We start from the raw sequence: 16,538 nt of genomic DNA on the forward strand, positions 1-16,538 counted from the left end.
TGTCGCTTGAAAGGAAAACGACTTCAATTGCAGACAGATTTTAATTATACGAGCGAATAGAATTTAGTTCTAAGCTTGTCAACCCTTAAGATTTTCAAAAGGCAATGAATGAACATCTATTGCTCATAATTAAAATCTTAAATAATGAAAATCAAAACAATTTTGCAGCTACGCCCCTAAATGAAACGGATTCGTGAAATCAGGCTGCTTTGTACAAAAATGTAAAGGTTCTCTCTTCCTGCCAATAACACAATAAAATTCAATTAGAACCCCTGGCTACCTTATCAGGGTACTTATTTAAATGAGGGCATTAACACTGGGGTAGAGAGTTCAAAGTGCGCTGGCAGGGAATGGGCAAAAAGTGTTGATCACCGCAAGGTAGGCCGTGACAGATAACACAGATGTTTTCGTGCCCTTAATGGGACACAATAAAAAATAACAGTANTATAACAGTAAAACAAATTAGCGATTACAATTTTTTGTCCCATACTCTGGCTATCAAGTTGAGATTGCTAACTAGCGATAAGTCCGATGTGTGCCTTTTAAACTTAATTGTCAACTTTTATATAGGTAGGTATACAATAAAAAGTACATTATCAATCTGTCTATAAATTAATGACACAGTACAGAGTGAGATCATATCAATTTAAAAATAATTTAGAACTAGGTACTAGAATTAGGTAGTTGACATAGATTGAATTTTAGCAATAGAAAACTTATGATGTTTGAACTCGTTAGCCATATGTTTGAGTATTTACTAATTTCAGATATCAATAAAAATGTAAGGAAAGAGCGTGTGCTAATTTTTATTTTTCTAATATCTCTGCTCACTTTGTCCGCGCTTTTACATTATTACCTAATTGAGGAGCGAACTCCAAGTTTACTACTAAGTACTAAGTTTTTACTGTGGTTTACCATATGTTTGTTTACAGTAGCCCTTTGAATATCTAATTACAATGGGCTTAAGTTTGTGACAATTCGCGTAGTTCTGTAATAGAGTCGGCGCTTGAAAGGCATGACTTGATGTTACGTTGAATTAATCGTCTTATCTACGAATAAACCGGTTTTAACTGAACTATTCCAGTACCAAGTTATTTGTTTACACGTGTCTTTAGTACTTAGGGGAGACTGGCCCAAAGCGGGCACTCCGCCTAAAGCGGGCACCCCCCTCTAAACTTACACTCATTTGCTCGACTTGTTGTCTTGTCTTGTTAACGTTATCCCCCCGCCCCGCCGCTCCTGCGGAAGTCGTATGCGCCACCTCCGAGTGACAACACCACGCGTGGACAGCGATAAACGAAATTCGTCAATTTTATTTGAAAAAACAAAGGTATGTTCGTTGTGTTTTGGATTAAACTGAGTAACGTACGTTATTATCAATGTATGCGTTATGTGTTGCACCTAATTTACCGTGTTTAAGGATATTTCCTTGAAAATTATTTAAAAGGAATTATAGTTTATGTTTTATGAAACGTGGTGTGGCGCAAAAGGCAAAGTGAGCAGGGCAAAATGAGCATGCTCACTTTACCCTCTTCATAGCCATATAAACTAACTTGCTTTTATTGTTAGTCCTCTATATTTATGGTATAGTCCGTTTTTCTTTGCTAGTCGAACAATGTAAACAATCTTTTTATAAATTTTAAAGTAATATCAGTGAAAAAAAAAAATTATATGATTTGAAAAGATATCGGTGTTCAACGATGACTTACCTATGTAGGTTGTGAGCTTTGTGTTTATCATATTTTAAAACGAATTATTTCGTTAAAAATAAATATTAAGATTGTTTACAATATTGGACAAGCAAAGAAAAACAGACTTTAGTGTAAACATTAATCTCTTATTATTTGACTTTTTAGATGGTAAATAAATATAAAAGAAAATCACAACAAGGTTCTTGGAGTGAAGCTGTAATACTTCAGCTCAAAANATAAAAAATAACAGTAAAACATCTAAATTAGCGATTAAAATTTTCTTTCACATACTCTGGCTATTTTAAGTAGAGATGGCTAACTTAACTTATCACTAGTTTAGTTAGCCATCTCTACTTAAAATAGCCAGAGTATGTAAATTAATGACACAGTACACAGTGAGATTAGACATAATCAATTTAATAATAATTGTATGTAGTTGCCATAGATTGAATTTTAGCAATAGAAAACTTATGATGTTTGAACTCATTTACCAATAAGTTTGAGTATTTACTAATTTCAGATCTCTGCTCACTTTGCTTGCGCTTTTACATTGTTTTCCCTAATTGAGGAGCTAACTCCAAGTTTTGTTACTAAGTTTTTACTGTGGTTTAGCGTCTGTTTGTTTACAGTAGCCCTTTGAATATCTAATTACAATGGGCTTAAAATTTTGACAATTCACGTAGTTCTGTAATAGAGTCGGCGCTTGAAGGACATGACTTGATGTTACGTTGAATTAATTGTCTTATCTACGAATAAACCGGTTTTAACTGAACTATTCCAGTTCCAAGTTACATGTTTACACGTGGCCTTAGTACTTAAGTATTTAGACAAAAGCGCAAATTAAGTAAATTCAAAACTACTTATGTTGAAACTATTTTACTTGGAAAGCTTCAAGAAACTACTTTTAATCTTACTGTGTTCTCAATTTGCTATTTAATAACATTATTGATACGTTTCTTTGTGTTTTAGCGTCAAAATATTTTGTCCTTTAAGTATTTTTTAATGTCTGGAAAACCTCTCACCTCCCACATTTCAACAAGCACTTAAAGCATTATTGAAGCTATTTTTAAACCTGTAATATAAATCCCTAAACATTATGTCTCACTACTACATGCCGGCTATCAAAAAAATCTATGAAGATTTAGTTCTTGAAAGTATCCGAGGGACGCTGTACAATCTGTCATACAATTAATGTAATTTTTTTTACGCAATCGCTAGCGAAGACGTTTTTGATATAAGCTCACACTAAGCCCCCCTGAAACATGTTCGAGATTTTACCCTATATACTGAAAATAAGGCTGAGTTGCACCACCTAACTATGACCGTAACTTTAATGATAACCGGTGTTTTTTGTATGGAGTTTGACAGATTTTTGACGTTTGTCCCAGCCAGGATTCTGTCACGTCCCCAACCCAGTGTAAGCGCTCCTACACACGACACCGCCGCCGCGCCTTTGCACTGTTTATACGCGCCGCGTGAACACCGCTGCCGCGCCGCCGCCGCGCCGCGCCGCTGGCGAAATTATGCTTTGATGGAGCGGTGGCGGCGCGGCGGCGCACTATGGAGCGAAATTGAGATTTATGGACATAGCGATTTTTTTCACAATTTCTATTTGAAAAAAATACCTATCNAATGACGTCTAAATATTTTTCAAAAATTCCCGTACAAACCGTCCAAAACACTAGTCCACCTATGACCCAAAAAGGCGATATTTATTTAAACGACTGACAGTTTTTCCACTGGTCCGTTATAAATCTTATTTATGGTTATAGGCGTGGTTGATGGGCGGTTCTGTATGCTATGTGCAGAATAAAAGCTAAATCCCTCATTTTGGAGGCAATCGCTTTCTGATAAATAATTGCCTTTTGTTTGTAAAAGAGGCGTATTTAGAATCGCCCTATTGTTTAGAATTTAAAGACAATACGCAATTTAAATTCACAGCTCACTCGTTAACTGAATTGACTTAAATATTTTCGTAGCTAAGAAAATGACATAAAAATATAACAATTATAAAAATAAGTAAATATCCTTGAAAATTTTACACGACACCATAGAGTCCCAAATTAAGCAAAGCTTGTACCTAAATTAAGTACCTACCAGAAATACGTTTTACCTTACACTTGAATAAGTATATAATTTAACATTTATTTTACCTAATCAAAGAACTTATTAATTTTCGAGAAATTCAAAAAATACTTTATTAATATTTTTTGAAGTTCCTTGGAATTAATCGAATTGTAATTCCAATTATTAAGGTTAATTAAGTATAAAAAAAGTTAATTAACCTGTGTTAACCTTTAAGGAAAAGAAATAAACAATCATCGTATCCTACAACTATTAAAGGACGAAACACACTTATCAACCTGGAAACGGATCGCAACCGTATCAACTCGAGGCGGTCAGTGTTCTCTGTATGAAACTCCGTACTGCAACGCACACTTATCCGCACTATAAGGGCTCCTGCACATGAGGCCGCCACCGCACCGCCGCCGCGCCATCGCCGCGCCACTACATTGTTCATACGCACCGAGTAAAACCGCCGCCGCGCCACCGCCGCGCCGCCACCGCGCCATCAAAGCATAATTTCGCCCGCGGCGTGGCGGCGGCGCGGCAGCGGTGTTCACGAGCGCGTACAAACAGTGCAAAGGCGCGGCGACGGCGCGGCGGCGGCGCGGTAGCGGCGTCGTGTGCAGGAGCGCTAACGTAAACGCCTCGCCTCGTGGTTGACAGCGTGACATTAGACAATAAGGTGTTGATCCCTTTCCGGGTTGATAAGTGTGCTATGACCTTAAAAATACCTAGTTCAATACCATGTTATAAAATAGCTTACGCCCGTATTCACAAACGATGCTCGCTTAAGTGAAGCAGCAAATCGAACGCAGAGCGTTGAATAGAGCTCTGTGATTGGTTCGTGTGTCACCCTGTGCATCCACGCCTTATAGTAATGTTTGTGAATACGGGCACTAGTTTCATACCAAAAACACGTTATCAATTTGGCCCATTCATAAGATCCCAAAACGACGTGCTCTTAGTAAACTAAATTGTGAAGATCTTACTACTACGACCTACCTTTGGCAGCCGTCCAGACGTATGGCTTGCACACTAAAATCCAGCGATCACAAACTCGACTCCTGAAAAGAGCAAATACTAATGTTAGTGAGGAGCGTGGACATTAATTGAATAAGTAAGTAGGTAAACTACTTATACAATATAAGTACTTTTACAATAAATAGTAGGTACTAAAATCTGCTGGACAAAGGCCTCCCCCAAGGATTTCCATAAAGACCGGTCCTGCGCCGCTCGCATCCAGGCACCTCCCGCAACCCTCACCAGATCGTCGGTCCAGCTTAGCAGTGGACGTCTTTCGGCTCAAACGAACGAACGAACGAACTAAGATCTAGTGGGTAAACTAAGATCTGGTGAAGGTCAAGGGCGGGAAGATACGGGCAGCACAGGAAAATTTAATAAAGGCTATTATTGACAACGCCACTCTTGTAGCAGACTCTTGAGCTAACTTATGTAGGTTTGTTGTCAACACGACAAGAAGAAGAAGCGTAGGACCTCTTGTTGTGGAAATCCGTGAAAGGCCTTTTCCAGCATAGGACTTAGCCTTCTTTTGGTTATAGCGATAAATGAGCTATCCGAAACAAAAATACTTTTTCAAACCGGGCCAGTAGTTCCTGAGATTAGCGCGTTCAACTAAACAAACTCTTCAGCTGTATTATATTAGTAAGATTTTACGAGATACGTAGATAAACTAAGTAAAAAGTAGTCCCAAAGAGCATTTTTCAAACCATGAAAATTCCCGAGCACTCATGAAAACAACGGCAAAGGCAGCAGATGAAAAATTCTCATCCCAGCACTATCATTCGTTACCCAAGTCACGCACACATTCTCAATTATAGTGAGTAGGTATCCAAAGAATAAAAGTGTTTTAAAATGTAATTTTCCATGTCGTGAGATAGTTTGAATCTGTGTGAACGGAATAGTGTTGTTTGGAAACCTATTGTTTATCAATAATATCGATAATCTATCGACATAAATATTGTGCTATCGTTATTGAAGATTAATGGTCGACGGGATTGTCACAATTTTACGATAACACCGTTAACTTATGCGAAATAACATCGATATTACCACCATCGCGGTGTTAGTATCGATATAACTTTTCTAATTTAGATAGTGTTAAAGCTTTCTCGTTATCGATATTTTAGTACAACTGATTTATAAGCGTTTAAGAATGGAAGTTTTTAACTATCATATCAATCATAATCTCTACGTCTACGCTTATAGCAGTTATTTTAGCTATAGCGATCAGATAATCAATATTCAAACTTGCAACTAATTCAGGCGTTCGTCACATTAATAAATCGATACTAAATGCTACAACCCTACGCAAGCCGATCCTTATTTGAGATTCTTTCTGTAATGCCGTGTTTTTATTTGACCCACGTTTCCAGTTAAGGGTCCAAGAACACTTTACAGGCACTAGGGTTACTTGAGCACGTACCTACTAATGAACACCGTTTTGAGAAGGAAGTTTGTAGTTTTTACTCGTATTAGATGTAAGAAGTGAAATGGGTTAAATTTATCGAGAAATCTAAACGTGTGACATCACTAATTACAAAAAAAAGCTATTGGTTTATTAAGGTGTTTTGTAAAATTTAATTTTATTTCGACTTTAATCGATAATAATCGATCCTTATCGATTTTAATGCGATAAATTCATGTAAATCTGCAATTTTTTATCTAACTTTTAAAATTTTTATAACAACAATGTCTAGAGGAATGAAGTTGAGGTCTCACTTCACTATCGCATATTTTTAAATTGGCTTCTTCTCCTAAAACATGCAGTTTACTTCGCTCTGAATAAATCTCATTTTTGAGCACCCTTGCCTATTATGTCGTGCCTCGTGCCAAGAGAAGTCACATTATTCCCCTAACAAAATAATGTTAGCTACCAAATGAAACGTAATTTTTTTTAAACGAAAAGTTTTATACCAAACCAGTTAAAAAACGGGCTGAGTATTTGGTGTCAGATGTCGCTTTTTGACCTCACTGTGTCAACAAACAATTCCCAATGACAGCTACAATAACCACTGAATCTAAATAATGCTTTGTAAATATGTGTTAAACAGTTCAAATACAGTGTTATTTACCACGCGATGAAAATAAACAATATTTCCAGTTTAAACATTACCGATTGTCAACGAAATTAGAAAGCATATTTGAGAACGTTGATTAGAACAAACAGGCTTAGCTGACTCAGATCTGACTAACTAACATATTTGTGTAAACTAATGAGTTATGAGATAGATATCTCATTGATAGTGATGGGTCATATTTCACATCGATAATTTTTAAAACGAAAAATATCGAGTATTACCAATGTTGGCAATGCTACATCACCCCACACGCTATAATTTTCTTGAGATTGTTTTATAAAAAACACATTTCAATACATGTACAATGCCCATACAGTTTTGCACAAATCATATTATGAAGTTCAATAAGAATCGTATGAAGTTTTAAAGATTTGAAAACAGTAAAATCAAATAATTTCAATTCAATCTTTTGAATGAAAAGACGTAATAAATCCAAATTTGTATTTTTCTCCTTTTTCTTCTCTACCTATCATGAAAGTCGATAAACTTCTTCTTACATGAAGTAATAAGATTATCCGTTTCATCTAGCAACTAGTAGGTTCCAATCATCACAAAATTTGTGTTCTATATTTAACTAGCTGACCCGGCGAACTTCGTACCGCCTTAGCGTAGAGATTTTCTTAATATTTTTTTCCGTAAGAACCATCCTTGGACTTCCACAAACATTTAAAAAAAAGAATTATCGAAATCGGTTCAGCCGTTCACACGTGATGCCGTGACAACGCGAAACGGGTTTCATTTTTATATATATAGATTAANTCAATATAGAACAGGAACAAAACTTGTTTCCTCCCACATAATTCCCTGGAGATACCCACGAGCAACCACACAACGGTACTGTCCACTGGCTACAATCGATTAAGTTAATTCGAGAAGTTTGGTAATCGATATTTACGATGCCCATCCTTAGCTTACGTCGCGAATGTTCTACATTAATGTTTATCGACTTTATTATGATATCTACGCTTATGCTAATAAACTCGCTTGCGATAGTTGCGATCCCTGTGTTGATATTTGCTAGAGTAGTTTTTGAAAATAGATGATCCTCACTCGAACGTAGGTATTTATTATGTTATAATCAGTCTTACAGTTTAGAAATACTTTTTCTTGAAACTGTATGTATAGCTTTATTTTAGTTGTTTTCGTTCCAACGTATATTTTACTAGCTTTTGCCCGCGGCTTCGCTCGCGTAATCCAGTTTGTTACAAAACCCTTTGAGTTTCTTCAAAATTCGTCCAGTAGTTTTTGCGTGAAACAATAACAAACATCCATCAATCCTCGCCAACTTTCACATTTATCCATAATACTAGTAGTCTAGTAGGTAATCGATATTTTATGTTGTCACCTCCCTAATTTCCACACTTCCATCGCTTTTCTTTCGACTCCCGTATCCTTCCAACTGCAAAAATAATAACCCGCCTCTCACCCGGGCAATAATTCCGCAGTATATCATTGTAATCCTCAAAAGACTGCAAAGATAAAACAGAAACGGTCTCAATTCGTAAGCGGTCTTTCTTTATTTCCCCATTAGAGTTGAAAACAAGCGGGTGCAGTCGTTTATCAATTTTATAATGCCACGTCTTTAAAGCAATACGAGAAGGATAAACAAGGATTCATCCAACCATCATAGCAATTACCTAGCCATAAACTAGGCGTAAACGAACTAAAGTCGCTGACATAGCACGATGGATTAGCAAGCAGAACTGACGGCCTAGAGTCGAGGCTGCATACCGGAAAACGCAGCGTGGGACGTCCACCCACAAGGTGGACCGACCGCTACCAACCGGGCAACATGGAAAGCATTGCATGAGGCCTATGTTCAGTATGGCTGAGATGATGACGATGATGATGACGTAACTAGACGTAACTTAACACATCAGTCGACAGTCGAACTCTTTGTGCGGACCAGATATTGACAGTGTGGTGCTTCAAATGAAAGAATGACGTTTATAGTGCGACAAGTTTATTTGAATGTCCCCGATTTAGAATATCATTACTGAACTTTTACCAAAGGATGAAATGACAGTACATTAAAGTGTCTGGGAGCCTAATCACATTTTCTGCCTGTTGACATGGTAATTCTAAACTATTTTGTGCCATTGTGTAAGAAACTTTATACTCTTAGATGCATTAAGTTCAGTATACGTCATAAGGAAAACTAGTAGGGGAGACNTGAAACTCAAAAGCCACTTAAGCATGTGTCGGTAGGTATGTATATATACCGTAACGAAATATCTGCTAATGTATCCGTAGATCCGTAATGTCCGTAACGTAGGTATTTCAGTATAAGCTCAGCTCATATAGTTGCACTTTATACGGAAGGGTACAGGGACAAACACTGCGGTCTCATACCGCAAGTGCTTAAGTAGGTACCACGGCTAGGGAAGCGCCACTGTAGGGATACTGTCCATTACGATATTTCCGGACTTACATACGGATTTTTATGTGGTTAGTCGATTAGTAAGCGTCTGAATAAGCGATTGCAAAACGTATATTACGGAGATTGGTTGTCTTTCAAAAATCTGAAACCAAATAAATAAATAGATCCATTTTAGCGAAATAAAAATGTGTAACACCAACTCTACTGGGCAAAATACCTTAGTAAGTAACCGGGCAACATGGAAAACTTTGGGGGAGGTCTATTTTCAGCCTATGGCTGAGACGATGATGATGATGAATAAAGGTAGGTACTCTCCACTTTGACTTTGGATTTTGCCTCTAGGTTTTGCGTGTATTATAAGAATGTGGTGCTTTTTGAGTTAAAAATGTCTGGTTAATTTAATTTGCTGCTGTTACAAGAATTTCTCGCCAAATATAAATAATTAAGAACCAGAANTGTAAAATAACAGTAATACTTACTTACCTACATACGTACCTCATTACAAATAAGTAGATTAATTATTTTTTCACTAGACAGCAACCCTAACAGCGTAAGAAGAGTTCAGAGGCACGCGATAGAAAGAGACAAAACTTGTAGGTGAATAAAATTGTAGGTACGTAGTGCTGTGCGAGCTGAATTCCACTGTATCGCGTCGTAGCAAGACTTGCATTTATTTAAATCGTCTTGCGGAGTAATCCTTCTGTACCTGTACTATTACTTATTCTGTGGCATTACTGTGAAGATGGTGACCCCACAAGTCATTTGTATCCGTTGAATATCCGAAACAATTAACGGGGAATTCCCAAGTAATTATACTCGTTAATCACAATCGACAGACTTGAATTAAGCCACTGTTACCTAACTAATGTACTGCTGTTCAACACAACAGCCCAATAGACTAGTGACTAGACTTTTCAGCAAATGTTTCACCATTTACTTGACTGATCAAGTGAAATCAAGTGGCAGTGGGCAGTGGGCGGGGCACATAGCTCGTAGAGCTGATAGCCGCTGGGGCAGGAAAGTTCTTGAGTGGCGATCACGAGCCGGAAGACGTAGCGTGGGCAGGCCTCCCACGCTACGCTAGGTGGACCGACGATCTGGTGAACGTCGCGGGAGGTGCCTGGATGCGAGCGGCGCAGGACCGGTCTTTGTGGAAATCCTTGGGGGAGGTTTTTGTCCAGCAGTGGACGTCTTTCGGCTGAAACGTATTGTATTTAAAAATTAAATAAATTAATACAATACCTAATATGTAAAATAACAATACCTAATAATATGTAGGTACTATATTCGTAATCCATTCATTACGTTTGTTTAAAATACTGCAATGTCGATCCATAGCTTTTATTGACAAATTGAATTGGGATAATTAGTGGAAACGTGTCACTAATTATGTTGATAATTAGTACAATTATCTAACCGAACCGAACAATATCAAACTCAATAATAATTATAAAGCTACAATTACATTTAACACGTTTGCAGCTAAAATAATACGTGCCCGCACGTTCACTACACACCTTCACAATTTAAAATGATTTTTCATATTTTCATTTAAGATTTGTCGATTTTCCCGTATTAATTAGTAACATAATAAAGATTTAACCCTTCAAGACTTAATTTCTGAGGGAAATTATTCAAGAAATAAAAGTTTTAGTACCCATAACTTTCATCTTTTACAATCCTCTTAGCGTTAGTATGCGGTAGCGTCTCATATAATTAATTTCAATCACTTTTAAAGAGGAAGTGAAATCCTCGAACTATCCGCAAAGAACTGAAACTGTGTCCGCGGAGAAATGTCTTTCAATTCCTTCGAAGTTGCAATTGAAATGAAGTTACAATCGCGATAATCGATTGGTGTAATCGAGGAACGTAAGTGAATACCCGATTGGAATTAATCGTTTCTTTTAATGAAGTTTTATTTGAGTGTTTTTAGTTTCTTTAGTTCCTGAATTTTCTATTATATCTAAGTATGCGGCGAGTATCAGTGATATTTAGGTAGGTACTATGAATATAATCACGGTATTTGTAGAGATCATATTATTAAATTATTGTCTATTGAAACTTTAATATTAACAGAGAACATCCCCAAAATTAATTTTGACAATGAAGCTATCATAGTTGTAAGTTAATTAACCCAAACAACTCGACTATAGTTTGAACTCAATAAGTATTAAAAATTCTTCTTAACATTTCTTGAAGGTAAACATTTATTCAGCGCTTCACGAAGCTATCGAGTTTCAGAATTAACGCAGCGCCCGATGGGTTAATAGAATATTGACTTGCCAAGCAAAAACAGCCTTTTTCGAAGGGTTTTGTGAAACCTAATTAAAATTATCCCGTGACATGCTGTCTCCGCTGGAGACATTGGGATATAATTACATTGTTACTGAATATTATAAATGATAGACAAACATGATTAGGTAAATAAGGTTTAAGACACATGATGTGTTGAAAAATAAATTATTAATTATGTCTTTATAGAGGCTTGCGTTCTTCTTTAAAACCAGAAAAATATAATTCACAAATTACTAGTCTATTTTTATTAAAACTACAATTGTTATAAAAAACAAAGTGAGTTATACTTCCCACTGCTGGGCTCGGGCCTCATCCGAACTCTGGGAAGATTCTTTCCCGTGAAGAAAATAGAGTAAATCGTTAAACATTTTATAGCGTCCGTATTTGACATTCTGTACCCATAAATCAAACATTGATGAATTCAAAAAACAAGTCCAAACATATCATAAACAAACTGAAAATTATTATTTGTGTTCTGTGGACCCTTCCCAAACTGTCTATAAGTGCTATGTATGTATATTAATGTATAACAGCTCGTTAATTTTCAATCTGCACACTATAATTTTAAAACAAGTAGCCGACCTAAATTCTAGAGATAATTAAAATTCCCAGTATCGTGTCCATTCTAAACTTTGCTTAACACCTTTCTAACACAAACAAGGGGCTCGTTAAGCATACATTTTTAACTCTTACTATGTATGAATATTATTTAAAGTTTCGTCAAACAGCTGCCGAGTTGTGGAGGGAAACCGCGGGCAAATGTAACGGGTGCTCCCCTATGGGGGGTTGACCTGTGGGAACACTGGGGAAGCAATTTCCACGACTTACGTTACATCATTTTATGTTGTACTAACTTTTGCTAGCTGATAACGCATGAATTTTGGTCTATTATATAAAAACTTTATTAACCAGCGTTTCACCCCTTGAAAATACTATACAAATCGAAGAAACTGTCAAAAAAGTCTTGGAAAATTTTACACTGATTAAAGTGGTTGATATAAAAGAACAACAACTCTGTACAAAGGAGGGCACGTCCAGTTTGTACCTGACAAGGTCTGGTTTGTAAAAAAATACGTCCTAAAACCAAACATTTAAGATATGATTTTAAGCAGCTTCAACATTTTTACAAGAATACTAGAAATTTCAAAAATCAATCTGCGTAGCGAGTCTAAAAACGTCCCTCACAACTCAGAATATGAATTGAATTGAACGAACTTATTCACATTCTGGGGAAAAATATTTCCATTCGCACTAATGTATGCTATCTACGGCTGGACCACAAAATAGAAATGTACAGAAGACAATCTACATACAAAGTGCGCTCGATTAACGCACACATAGACACCGCTCACGTACGCGTTATCTCGGACCAGCTCGGACCAGTACGAGGAAGGCACTCACCTTCCGCTTGACACGCGTCTGTGAAAGCGAACATGACGTGGCCTCGTAAGAAATGTTTTTTATAATCTATAATACATAGTATTATAATTTGCAGTAGATACTTGTAAGCTGTGTAAGCCTTGTGTTCAAATCTAATGAGGAAGATGTAAATAAAAATTAATCACATTTTTATTTATGTTTTCAAAATTGTTTTAGCAGACTATGTATGTACATAATAAATGGATGATAATAAAAAGTACGCTCATCTTCCTCATTATAAAAAGTTAAGATAGGAACTTACGCGGACGTCGTCAGCCCTAGTGCGACCGCTGAGCATAGGTTTTTTTTTATGTGACAGGAGGCAAACGAGCAGACGGATCACCTGATGGTAAGTGATTACCGTCGCCCATAGACACCCGCAGATCCAGGTATGCAAAGTGAAGTTAGTTCTTGCAACTCACGAAGGCGAGTGAGCTTTACTTGTGTGTACGTGTACATGCACATAACGTAATGTGTGTCTATCGAAACTTTTGAAAAACGAACAGTAGCGAGCCACCACATGTAAAGCTCACTCGCCTTTGTGAATTGCAACAATATAGACTGGTCTCTGAGGACGTAGAATTTTGTCCAATGACCCCAAGCTACCCATATTTATCGCTCGCGCGTAATTATTTTGCTGTTGCGCTCGCACACTCATTGTCGCGAATAAGGATGGGTAGCTTGGGGTCATTGGACAAAATTCTACGTGCTCAGAGACCGGGCTTTATACATAAGATTGTCTTCTGTTCGTTTTTATTTTGTGGCTAGACGTACAGCCAGTCAATGTAACCATAATTCGAATTGGCAGCTGAACAGAAAACTCCCTGAATTATTTATTAAATCAGTCCTAGGGCAGATAGTTTCTTTGATGTCTGTCTTAGCTTCGGAACCAGGGTTGAAGTTAGGTGATTAATCAGAACAATTTGTAACAAGTTTGTTGAGTAGCAGTTTCTAACTTAGTATGTTGATATAATATGGGATAAAAGTTGTCAATCAAATATTATGTTATCAAATATTGTCTTTCGCCAATACACAGAGTTTAAAAAATCTTCGACAGCAAAACGACTATCATCCTCTAAAAGTAATCACAAAATAACTAAGTAACCGTTCTTTTGAGAACTGTAACACGGCGACATTTAGGAAATTGAAAAAAGTTTATGTCAAAGTAATTTCACGGCCAATATGTACAGACATTTTCTGGACTCAACAAAAGTATAATCAAAGCCACTACACGTACGTACTACGAGAATATCGATACCAGAGAAATAGCAAAATTAAAAAGGATCGGGCCTTTTCGGGCCTAACTCCGCCCCTGCTCGGCTCATCTGTAGTGCGAGCATGAAAGCATAGACACGGATACGGCGTTAAAAAAGTTTCTTCTCTATGCCCTAATGGCCGCCGGAGCTCACTTGTTACATCGTAACGCTCAACATTTCTCCCACTTTTATTGGTTCTCCAGCTCTGTAAGTTTCTCCAATAACTTGTCTTAATGGCCACTTATTGTGGTTTAATACAAGAAACTCGATACTTTCTTAGAGTTGCCTTGATTTGCTATTTTGCCGATACTTCTTAATTTATTTGCTTCGGCTTTGAAAGGCAGTGTTAAAACACTTCACTCCGCATCAGATTCTGTCTGGCAAGTTTTAATTATCTTATACTTGTGTATACTAAATTCTGTTCGTTGCTTTACTCGTTTATGTATAGATAAGTCGCAGACAAAGTTTTTTCCTCGTTTTACGTCAAACACACTTTTAAGTTACTGAAGACGGAGGGCAAACGAGCGAGTTTTTGAGTCGCGCAATTTTGGAACAAAATCTTTTACGATTACTGTCTTTTGTCGATGTCACAAAGTTACCAGCTTTGAGAGAAATGTTGAATATGTTTGTATTTCGGAGGTTGTTAGAATCGAGATTACAACCATGGAATCAGATAAAGTTACTATGAAGCTTAAAGTGCCCTCTGAAAGCACAGAAAATGTTTTGCTCAATACCTACCTATTGAAAGACTAGATTTTAAGCTTGCTTGCTTTCTCAACTACCTACTTTTTGTCTCAGTTATTACAGTAAAGACTTGAGTCAGGTGGTTGCCTAGCAATAAAATCCGTCTAATTCTGTCGTTTAAATTTTGTATAATCATTTATTTTTCAGCTATGTCCAATGTCCATACCAAAAGGGTATAAGGAAAAATTCGGACACATTCAATTCTCACTCTAACTTCAATATCTTAACTTAAGGAAGAGCTACCGCTATAATAACTAATTGACGATAGAGCTGTAGTCCATCACAAAATAGACACGTACAGAGGAACCATCACTTTTAACTATTTTCAGGCTCAAGCTAATGCTGCCTAATAAAAAATTGCGACATCAGTAGAAGGAGCTAGATAACCGCAGTTCTTATTCCGCGAAGGCATACAGAAAGCATTATAATTGCATAACATGCACTCTTATATTATATACAATTTACTTTGCATTAGTTTTATTTTAAAGTAAGTTATGTTTATAAATTAAATTGAGTTTTCCAGGTAGATAGGTACTGATTGCTTTAAATGTGGTGTCTCTCACAACCCCATTATTTTCTGCATTTAAGTATTGTTAAATTAACTCAAACAAAAGGTGTTAGCATTACGTTACGTTATATTTATAGTAGGTTTGTTTTAATTTTAGCATGCTTTCAATGGAGTGGACATTCTGCATCAATTTTTACTCTACTTGAGTTCAGACAGAATTGGTCGGTAACTCGATTAGGTACCGGCCAATATCTGATACAAAAACCTTCGTTAGATGAAAGGGAACGTCAGATGTTTTCTTGGCAAATTGAACTCATTTATTTGTGATTTTATTAGGACTGTAATTTGAGAGATCTTTCATTGGTCTAAGTATTCGATAACCTTGAGGTAGGTTCGATGAAAAGGGTCGAAAAGACTGGTTTTTTAGGAACAGATCGATTTCTAAGAGTCTGAGTCAGATTCTTTGTAAACAGTTGCTTCTAATATGACCTTAAATTAACGTTACTGTCAAACACGTATGATGTATCTTCGTACCTACTAATATTATAAATATTCTGTAGTTTACGTTTTCACGTCTAAACCACTTAACATTTTTTATTAAGTACTTTTGTGTAAAGATCGATGAGACCTAGGAATACTCGTAGGATGCGTGACGTGGTAGTACGTAAGTATGTTTAGTTTAGTAGCAAAAGATGCATGCAAAAAAACAAGTAATGGATTCGAGAATTTTTTATGAAATTAATTGAGTTGATAAAGATGATAAAATGTGGATCAAAATAGGTCATAAAGATAAATAATGATGATGAATGCTTGGCTCATTTCACACGCCTTCATCCCGTGACAAGAATTTAATTGCCTATCGCTGTGTGTGTTGCAATAACAGGAATTTAAAGAATACTGTACGTAATGAGGAGATCCGTAGGAGAACCAAAGTGACTGACAGCCCGCAGAATCGCTAAAATCAAGTGGCAGAGGGCGGGGCACATAGCTCGTAGAGCTGATGGCCGCTGGGGCAGATGTTAACCTGGTGTTAAGTGAGATGCAGTCTAGGATGGTACATATCTGCCCTGTAAGTGCCTA

At 36.8% G+C, this 16,538-nt stretch overlaps 1 long non-coding RNA gene across 1 annotated transcript in view; it reads right to left on the reverse strand.

Annotated features, from left to right (window-relative positions):
* LOC114358789 (uncharacterized) overlaps window positions 1-16,538 on the reverse strand; it is a 73,581-nt gene that overhangs the window by 44,737 nt on the left and 12,306 nt on the right. The window contains exon 2 of the long non-coding RNA XR_003656395.1: window positions 4,761-4,822. This is a non-coding gene — a long non-coding RNA (uncharacterized LOC114358789). The remainder of the gene's footprint in view (window positions 1-4,760; window positions 4,823-16,538) is intronic.

The sequence above is a fragment of the Ostrinia furnacalis genome, unplaced genomic scaffold, assembly GCF_004193835.3.
Source record: "Ostrinia furnacalis isolate ACB-3 unplaced genomic scaffold, ASM419383v2 OfSCF4106, whole genome shotgun sequence".
In the NCBI taxonomy this organism is placed as follows: domain Eukaryota; kingdom Metazoa; phylum Arthropoda; class Insecta; order Lepidoptera; family Crambidae; genus Ostrinia; species Ostrinia furnacalis.